The 10,406-nt window shown below is 37.0% G+C and overlaps 1 long non-coding RNA gene across 1 annotated transcript in view; it reads left to right on the forward strand.

Annotated features, from left to right (window-relative positions):
- Positions 1–4,519, forward strand: part of LOC106948639 (uncharacterized) — a 38,267-nt gene extending 33,748 nt beyond the window's left edge. Inside the window, exons 2-3 of the long non-coding RNA XR_001425219.1 lie at positions 2,613–2,717; positions 2,859–4,519. This is a non-coding gene — a long non-coding RNA (uncharacterized LOC106948639). The remainder of the gene's footprint in view (positions 1–2,612; positions 2,718–2,858) is intronic.
- Positions 4,520–10,406: the final 5,887 nt, after the last annotated feature.

Here is a 10,406-nt window from a genome sequence, read left to right on the forward strand (position 1 = left end):
CACACACACTGCCCTCACCTTGTCTCTCAAGTCCAAGGGACAAAAAACAGACAGAGGCAGGATAGAATGGGTTTTTCTCAGTACTTCTGAGTGTTTTGTTTTTTCCACAGCTCCTGAAGAAAAATTCAGAACAAGAGAGCTCACATTCCCTTCATTGGTTTCCACTTCACTGAGACTGAATGTGACTGTTAGAGGCATGATTCTGCAGTATTTTATTGAAATAAACAGCCCAGCAGGCCTTTCTCCAACGATTTGAGACTAATCAGAACCTGCTATCAGTGGACCTGAAGGTACCATCTGCCCCAAATACAACAAGCTTTGACCGGACAGATGTTGGAGGATGTGCATAGCTAATGGATCAGAGAGGAAGACAGGAAGGGGAAATGGGAAAAGATCAGGTGTGATAATAAATGAAGAGGGAATATAAATTGGAATTTGCATATAGAATTGAGACTAAAATTAAACAATAAGATTGAATGGAGAGTAGTACTCACCTGAAAATGAATTTTCATATTTTTTTAAATATTAAAATATATTACATGTCTACTGGGAAAGGACACTGCTTTGATGTGAATATGCACAAGTCCCTGGCAGTCTTACCAGTTCAGTTCACTAGTATGTTTAACATGTGTGAGTCTGAGCTGAATGATGATACACAGAAATGAGACAACTCAGCATTCATACATTCCCATGAATAAAAAAATCCTTCTTTACAGATTTGATCACTTGGAGAACTTGACATCTAAAGATTTAAAACTGTGTTTGAGGCATAAAATGTAAAATCTTATGCAATAAATAACTTATTCAATGGAGGGAAAATATGAAAAAGCAAAAAGCTGCAATTACATGTTGGTTAAGTCTTATTAAGGTAACGGTTGCTACTACACAAACTTCCCCTGAAATACAATCACAAATGTGAAATACAATTTAGCTATCCTGAACCTTAATCCAAGCCAGGAAAAAATATAGATCTACTAGATATGATCTAGTAGAAGAAAATGTTAAACTGTGGTGAGGCCAAACGTAACGTTGCCATTTTGGTCATATCCAACTCTGTGCATCACTAAAAGAACATCATCCACATATGGATGATTAATTTTGGCAAAAGAAAAAAAAAAGTGGGTTCAAAAATATATCCAGATCAAAGAATAATCTCAATTACAGGGGAAATTAAAGTATCAGTAATTGGCTAATTGGACTATATGTTTTCAACTGAAATAATTGTTTAGATTTTATTTGTATTGTACAGGATACTTATTATTTGGGAGAAATATTTTGAAACTATTCAACACAGAACCTTTTTCTACATAACTAAAAATATCCCTTTTACCTGGGTGGAATCACTTTTGAGAGTTTCTGTGGAAGCATACTCAGATGATTATTAATGTGGAAACAATCAAGTCTATAACAGCTGCTGAAAGAAAACCAGCTGCAGCATACTTCCTTCTGCTAAGAAGAAAAAACAAAATCAAAAGGTCAAATGAGATGAAAAAGTTATTAGAGGACACATACTGCACAAGTGTTTCTCTCTCTATATTATTTTCAGTGAGAACAGATAATCTTAGCTGAGCATCAGTAGCAACTGAGATTTAAAAATAGGTTCCCCCTTAAAGTATCAGTGGGGGTAGATGGTCCTACATATTCTTCTGAAATGCTTTATTCTAATAAGGGCCTAACTGGAGCATTAAACAGATAAATTAAACAATGCTCAAAAGCAAATGGGATAGTAGTACACTGCCTTTTAGATGTAGTTCTGATTTGGTTAAATTATTTGGAGTGTTAGAACATAAAGGCTTAGGAGGGTTTGTCAAATGTGCAGTAAGGCAATTTTGGTATTTGGCTGAATTTGAGTCATTTTCTTTGCCTGTTGAACAGAACCATCTTTTGGTCTGGGACTTCTGTCAATGCATTAGCAAGTGGAGTAAAAATATGTGAACAGACACAAACTGTAACATGGGTGGCACCAGAATATTCAGCAAACGTGGTAAACGTAAAAAAGGGAGTTCATGTTCTATCTAAGCTGTCTATGTCAGTGTCAGCCTCAGTATTCAAAATTCACACTAAACTGTGGCACTCTTATATCATTTTATTGGTTCCATTTTAATATTTTTAAGAATGTTTTTAAATTTTCAGTCATTTATTAGTTTTGTCATTTTATCTTTTTTATCAGTAGGTGAGTGTTACTAGATTAGTGAGTTTGTTGGATAACGTATTTAAATGTACAGTTGAAGTCTTATTAAATTCTTATATAATATAGAGAAGTTGTCTGTATTTATTCCATACTCATCTGCATTATCTTGTTTATCAAAGAATGTCAGTGATGCTCTTATATCTTCATCTATAACTTTTAAACCTAAGATTTATCAGGTTGGTTTTATAGACAGAGACTAAGTTATTGGATCATTATCCTCCTGATCATCAGGTGGTGCCTCAACTTTGTAATTTTAATCTACATCACAGGGAATATTTTGTTATCCATAGTCAAGACTAGACTTTTACTGTCACAACAATGTGCATAACTATATATCTCATAGAAAAGAATTGCCAGGTTCTGCTGTGTAAGTGTGTATGTTGTGTGAGTGCAAACCTCTGACTCTGTTCCCGTTTGGCAGCTGGTGTGTCTGGGCTGCTGCCTCCTGCACACCTGCAGGAGATTCCCTCATTTGATGGAGACACTAAAACCTACAGAACGTCTTCTCTTCACCTGATGATTCCTGGTAAACCTTTGCCAACATTTCTCTTAGATTCTACCAGAGTTACCTTCACATCTCTAGTGCTTTTTCTGAAAATGTTTTTGCCATTTTTGTGAAAACCCCTTTTGCTCTGCTGACTTTGTTCCTTCTAATTTGATTACTCAGGTGACTGATCACTTAGAGGTTCCACCTCCATCTGCCCTCAGAGAATCTCCTTGCACTATCTGTCACGAACGCTGACTGCAGTTTCTCGCTCTCTGTCACGGCTTGCCCGCCCGCTCCCCAACACTCCACGCCCACCTGCTAAATGCTTCCAGCTTCTGGCTCATATAACCTGGATTCTTTCAGCACACTCACCTTCAGGATCTACAGACTCCTCCAAACAATCTCCTCTGACAAAGTTAGCTCCTTCCCCCATGCCATGCATTACCATCCACCTGTGTGACTGGATCTAACTTCACCTCACTCTTAAAGTTGCCATGGATTCAATTCATTACCCAATCAAGTTAGGACAAAGTCAGGCTAGATATACCAGCAGCTACCTCCATAAAGTGACTTTATGACCTTAGCATCAGCTAGGAAAAAGCATGATGAGAACCACAGGTCTGGAAACCCAGACAGGTTTGCTGAGAGTTGACAACCAGATGTGGACTACTCTGAGGAGTTTTGCTTCTGATCTGGCACTTTCCTGGTTGTTGTTGGTAAAACTGACAGACACAAAAACCCCAAATTACACTCCACAGAAGTTATGAACCTATTAAAGTCAATAGGAGCATCGGCACTGGCTCCACAGTGCTGTGCTGCACCTCCGCACCATCATCTGGCAAAATTAGTACCGAGTCTATTTTTACCGGATGCCAAAACAAGTGCAGAGTCCATCTAAAACAATCACACCGCACTAATAGGAAAATGAATGAGCATTTTTAAATGATTCCCAAAAGACAGATGACATCTTCTTAAAATCTTAGTTATATTAGTAAATATGGGGAAATATTTAAACATACATGCTTTCGAAATTGGTCATTGGAGTAGAGCGCAGTCACATGCAGTGTAAATCTGCATGTCACATGCAGAGTTTGCAACCTTTAAATTCTCTCGTTTTTCCCACATATAATTTTGCCTGAAATTACTGTCTGGCATTATAATTCATAATTGGACAATAAAAAATAAATTGATGCGCTCAGATGCTAAAATCAAAGTGCAACATTTGCTTTTATTTATTTTTTTATGTTTTACAATGGTATCACAGTAATTAGTCAAACCAATAATAATTAAATAGCCTTGCTAGTAAATGATCACACTTGTTAGTGAGGCTGAAGACCTTGGTCACATAATGGACAAAGTATTTTAAATGTAATGGAAAAAGTCTTCTAAAAAACATTTAAATGTCTTTTGAAGTCAAATGACAGAGGAAGTTAAGGCACAAAGATTAGTGTTGAAAAAAGGGAGTAAGACAGGAAGAGTGGGGGGCAGAGGGGAGTTAAGATGACAGAAAAGAAACAAATATTGGAGAGAAGCACCAGCGGAGCATGAGATGAGATGAAGAGTGTGAAAACTTGGCTGAGAAGTGAGACAGACCGTTTAGAGAACTAAAGAAATAACTGAACACGAAGTAAAGCTGTGTGATATGGTCAGCAAATTTACAGATCAAAACAACGTGATGACTTACTCACAAAACTCATCTTAAAGTGACAGATATCTCTGGGAATAAATCTTATTTCTCTTATTTCCTTGAACTGTTTAATAAAGACGTGTTGCTATGAGAGTGGCCTCCTGTAAAAAAGTGAAGGATGACACTTTTCAAATAAATAAATGTGCGTAAAGCATCATTTATGTTGATTTGCATTTCTCTTAGAGCTTCTTAAATCTGTTCGCATGTTCATTTACACACCCAAGCTCTTCATCTACTTATTTGTCAAAGTCTTGCACAGCATTTACATGCATTGCCAAACACAGATGAATATTATGATACAAAAGCAAGATGTTTTTGTTGCCATGATTTTTCAAAATAACTTTTTCAATATAATACTCCAGAGCACCAGCACCTTCAATAAAACCAGCTAACATGTGGACTTTATTGCAGCCGTTTATCACTTGAGGGTGGATGTCTGTCCCTCATAGTTGAAGCTTAATCAACTGAGTAAGACTGGAGTCGCAGTAGAAGATGCAGTTGTTCAACTTCTGCTGGTTTTGGTTGAAGAGATTCTACAAATCAGAATAAACTGCAGAACAATAGCTAATACAATAAAACAGACAATACTCAATCAGGACTGCTGTAAGAACAAAACGATCTGATGTACCAAAGTTAACATAAAAAAATAGCTTCAACTTTAAGATAAAAGTTTGTAATAAAGTTACACAAAAAAATAAAACACTCTGCTCACAAAGACCTTGTTAAAGGACTTTCTGATTTTTATCTTGAAATGAGCTATATAAATAAAGTTTAATGCTTCTGGTTTTAACTTTTTAGTTGTAACAGCAGGAAATAGTTTTTCAGCAGAAGCACTACAACAAAAAATGTTAGCTGATAGCACCAACAATATGTGTACAGTATGTCTCCATGCTTGGTTCTGGTTCTGGGGATGCAGAGCAGAACCAGAACCAGAAGACCTGAGTGATCTGGAGGGTTGATAGAGCAATAGCAGGTGTTTAATGTATTTTGGTGCTAAGCCTTTTCAGTGCTTTATAAACTAACAGAAGTATTTTAAAATCAGTTTTCTGGGAGCCAGTGTAAGGGCTTTCAAACTTCCTGGTTTTAGTGAGAATGCAAGCAGTAGAAAGAAAAACTCATAACATGGTTGTTTCTTGCAGAACAGCTATGTTATAAGCTCCCTGCTGCCCAGCCACTACTGCAAAACATGCTGCATTACGAGCATGATCAGTGCAATTATCAACAACTCTAATGTAACAAATGGATTATATCTCTGACAGGCAAATAGTAGGTTAATAATAATAATACTCAAGGTTACACAATTTTGTCAGAAAGAAAAGGAAAATCAATAATTTTCTTTTCTACATTTAGTGCACAAAATGCATGACAAACTAACCAGCCTTTGAGGATTCATTTCTTTATCCTGAAGAAAAGGCTTTACAAGCTTATGGCTGCTTGACCAGAGTTGTTTTGTTTCTAATTAGTCTGACCTTATATATGTTTTTGCTGACATGACGCTTTGTATTTTACACAGACAACTCATAATAAAGGCTGCTTTAAACTGGTAAGGCAAACAGAAGTTTTCAGTTTCAGTTGTGTGCATAAAACTATTGCTAATGTTTTCTTTGAAGAACTTTTTAATAGTCGTCTTACAAACGCGTACATAAAGTCTCCAATTATATTGGAGGTCTAGTATGCCTGTACAAAACAAAAAATATATAGTTTTTGGAGCAGAGGTCTTACAATGACTGGAGGTTTAATTTAAGCTTTGTGTGTGATTAGAATGTGTAAAATTGTTGGAGCGTGTTAATTACAACCATTTCTGCAGATGTTTCACTGCAAACATCAAGTAGAGTCTCAAAGGTCAAAGCTATAAAAAGGATCACATATTAATCTCCAAAAAAACTGCTCCCCTGTGTAGTGTAAACTTGATGCAATGATTAGAAAATGAGGCTGCCATTTTCTTTTCTTTCTTACCTGCTCAGTGGAGGTTGTCTGATTTCAGCCAGCCGTGCTGTTAAGAGAGATTCTCCAACATCCATATACTGAAGTGCATCTCAGTGCATCCATTATTTTTATGGTCTGTGAAACTAAACTAATAAAACCCTCATTTAGAGTATTAAAAATGAGTCACCTTATCCTTCTGAGTCTCTGCTGAATCAGCACTGTCGTAATCAGCCGGAGACTCACCTCCTTCTGCATCTCATGCCAAGCTGCAATCAATTCTCTTTTCGTCAGAAATACACAACGAAGAAATGGTGAGCCTGAAGTATGTTTTATTCTTACTATTTATAGAAGGAGGGAATACACATTGCTGAGCTCCCATAAATGTTCTCCAGTTATTTATAATTATATGCATCAGGCATAAGCAGCGTTTTGATGTTAATGACAATAAAACATATCATTTAATAAATATAAATCTGTTTTTTGCTTGGTGCATCTATCTTTTAACTGACTTTGAAGATGAAGCAGAAATGTTCTTTATTTTCTGACATTTTCAAATGTGATCAATGAATACATCGCTGTTTATACCACTATACATCATCAGTGCAGCTCTAGCAAATATTTTAAGACATAGTGAAAGGTGAAAATAGAGGGTTGATGTTTAACATAAATAAAAACACGTACATGTAATTGCTGACAAACATAGTATCTTGAGAAATAAAGGTAAATATAAAATCTGAGCTCTTCTTCTCATAGTCTCACAAAACAAGATTTCCTCATGTAAACAAATAATAGTAAAGACAAATTAAAATAAAAGTAAAACTAGAGAATGATGAATAATGATGAATGAATAATCAAAACGATTTAACTCGCCGTTCAAATTGAATGGTGTTTTAATTATTTAATCTTAAAAGGATTCAATCAATGCAAGATGTTTAGAAAGTCTAATAAGTAAAAAGGAGGAATACAGTCCAAACTCAGCCTGCAATTTAATAAGGAGCAAATAATTCATCACACAGAGAGCCAACTGTGGCAGGAATGACCTTCAACAGAAACCAGTTGGTTCCTTTTGCAGCACTAACTTCCGACTGAGTAAATTACTATTCCAATTAGGTATTACTTTATAATCGCTTACAGGTGAAGGGAAATAAACTGATTATATATTCATCATTACATTTTTTAGTATGTGGAATAATATTAAGCAGCAAGGGAGCATTTTATTCTGAAAGTTGATGTGCTGGAAGCAGAAGAAATGGTTTAGCAGAAGGATTTGACCTGATGATGGTACCATGGGTCAAAGCATTCCCAAAGCTGAAACGTTTGGCTTGTACCGAATCAGCTGTGGTCAGTATCTATCAAAAACAGTCCAAAAAGGGAACAGATTACTCAGGGTGATGCCTTTCTACTCAAGTAGAACAAATAATAGGCACATGAGCAACAAATGAGGTGCCCGATCCGATGAAGCATTTTTTTCTTTTACATGGATGTATGTCACTCACCTGGGGAGCACAAGGCACCAGGCGGCACTATGAGACAAAGGCAGGCCGGTGGAGTCGCTGTGTTGCTTTGGCTGCTGCCTTGTTGGGAATTTTTGGGTGCCGCCATCTATTTGGATGTTACATTCACTCATGTCCCCTATGTTTTACAGACCATGCACACCCTTATGAGAACTGTATTCCCTGATGGCGCACAATGCATTCAGAAGCACGGTGCACTGTGCTATAAGGAAAAATAGTTTTGGATTAGTCTGAGGGTCCTGCAACAGATTTGAGGTTTTGACTTGGTATGAACCAATGTTAGATTTTCAGTCTAGTTTGCTATCATGGCAAACAAACTTCCAGTAATCAGTCATTCTACACACCACTTCTGGCATTTTTCTGATAACTGTAATTCATTTAAGATAATGAAATAATTGACTTCACGTACATTGGTTTAAAAGAAAAATATTGCTACTAGTGTAATTAGTTTTGCTTTTGATTATTTGCAGCCGATTTGTTTTGGCCCACAGGATCATCTGTGTAATGTGGCCAACAAAAAGTCCCTCAATCTCCTTGTAAGTCAGCCCTATGTCACAGTCTGACATCTCTTAACACCTTTAGCTGACCATCAATCAACAGGTGCTGCTGCTGTTTGAGCAGAGCTACAGTTTAATTAACAGCTCTGATTTTCATTGGGGTATTCATCTATTGGTCTATAGATGACCTCTATTGGGACTAATTTTGTGTGAAAAGGTTTTCATTCATCCCTTAACCCCTATGTGGTCTGGTGATATGAAGACAGCACAACAAAAATAAGGTTAAAAAGGGTTTAAATTTTACCCAAATTAGTGGCCTTCTGAGTTTATGCCTTCGATTGACAACAGACTCAACCAGATATAATAAACTTTACTGCAGAGTGGCAAGCATTTGTTTTGCGTCTTTACTCTGCTTCCCTCCTCTGATGCTTTAAATAGTCTGAGCAATCACATCGACAGCCCCAGAGACCACAAACCCACTGCAGAGCCCGAGACTCATGGCATTTAAATAAATAAAAACCAGGCAAACGGAGAAAGCGATGTTTGATAATGCAGGGAGAGGATGAAGGAGTGCAGGAGATTAGCTGGAGATATGCTGTATGCTGATGGGGAAGAAATGTGGTGTGCACCAAGCAAGAGGAATAAATAAGAGAGGAACCACCTCGGGTTTAGAGCTGATGATGGGCTGGGAGGAGATTTAATGCAGATAAGGTATTTCATCTTCTCTGGAGCTAACTAGCACAAAGCTTTATTAGTGTGACTTTTTTTTTAAACTCCTGTAAACTTACTGACACACTGCTTCCTATCTTTGAACTTTGGTTTTTCATTTTTTAGACAGTAAGGCCTGTCATGTATTTGACGTATTTGTGCTACTTTTAATATTTGTCTTGGGACAATCAGTGCAGAATCCACAGTTTTTAATTGTGCCAGAATGGTGTACATTTTTTATTATTTTTCTGTAACATCACTGTCTTGCTTCATTTATTTTTTTCTAGATTTAGAGATCAATTGATCAAGATCTGCTGATAAATGTCCCTCATTCTTTTCTGATTAATTTATTAGCTATGTTAATAAAAAAATAAAGGGAAACCATCTATTCAGCATGTCCAGATGTCTGAAAGCATCTTCATTATTATTTTAGGGTCACTGCTGAGTGTTGGGTAGCACATCTAAAAAACTGTACCATTCAAAGAAGGCAGTGAATCTAAATGCCTAATTCAATTCATTTTAACATTTTACTTAGTACAGAAAATATCGTCTAAAGTCACTTTACAGAAAGAAGAAAAAAAAAAAAACATCAAAACAAATTCACAATCAGGTACATTCCAATTCTGCATCAAACAATGAAGTCATGTTAAGTTTTTTTCAAGGAATCCCAATAGATTGCATCAATTCACTGACCTGTGGCCAATGCGCCTCCTGGATGAGCAAATGCTGGACAGTAGATTTTATCAGATTGTTCACTTTATAGCAACTCATCACTCTAAGCATGCATGTAGTGACAGCAGACAGGAAACTCCCCTTTAACGAGAAGAAACCTCCAGCAGAACCTGGTGACAAGCAGGTCAATGAGAAAATACCGAAACATGTTAACATTAAGCCAAACATAAGCAGAAGGTCCAGAGCAGAGCCAGCCACGACCATATGCAATATAGGCAAAGACTGGGCGCAGTGGATTTATAGGGGTGCACTAAGGGCAAGTTTTTTTCACACTGACAACCAACACTGCTCTGTGTACTATTATTTTGTGATATTACCAAAACCCACTAGAGCATATATGAAGCATCATTCAAAAGGAACACCCTTCAGCAGTGCGCAGTCTTCTGCTGGCCAGACAGCATACAGAGAACACAGCTCAGTTTAACGAGCGAGCAGGCAGCCAGCCCAACAGACAGTGATGGCTCTGGCTTTAAGCACACACCAACCAGCCAGCCTCGGTCATCAATCTACAGCATATTTACAGTAAAAAAAGTTAACATGACATCATGTCAAAATGCCAAAGCTGTCAGATGCTCAGGAAGAAAGACAAGAAAAGAGGAGGCAAAACAGGAGAAACACAGATAATTCAAGTGTTTGTTGTTGAAAGTTAATGCTTAATGTTGTA

This window comes from Poecilia latipinna, unplaced genomic scaffold, assembly GCF_001443285.1.
Source record: "Poecilia latipinna isolate Pla-1442-1.1 unplaced genomic scaffold, P_latipinna-1.0 Scaffold298, whole genome shotgun sequence".
NCBI lineage: Eukaryota > Metazoa > Chordata > Actinopteri > Cyprinodontiformes > Poeciliidae > Poecilia > Poecilia latipinna.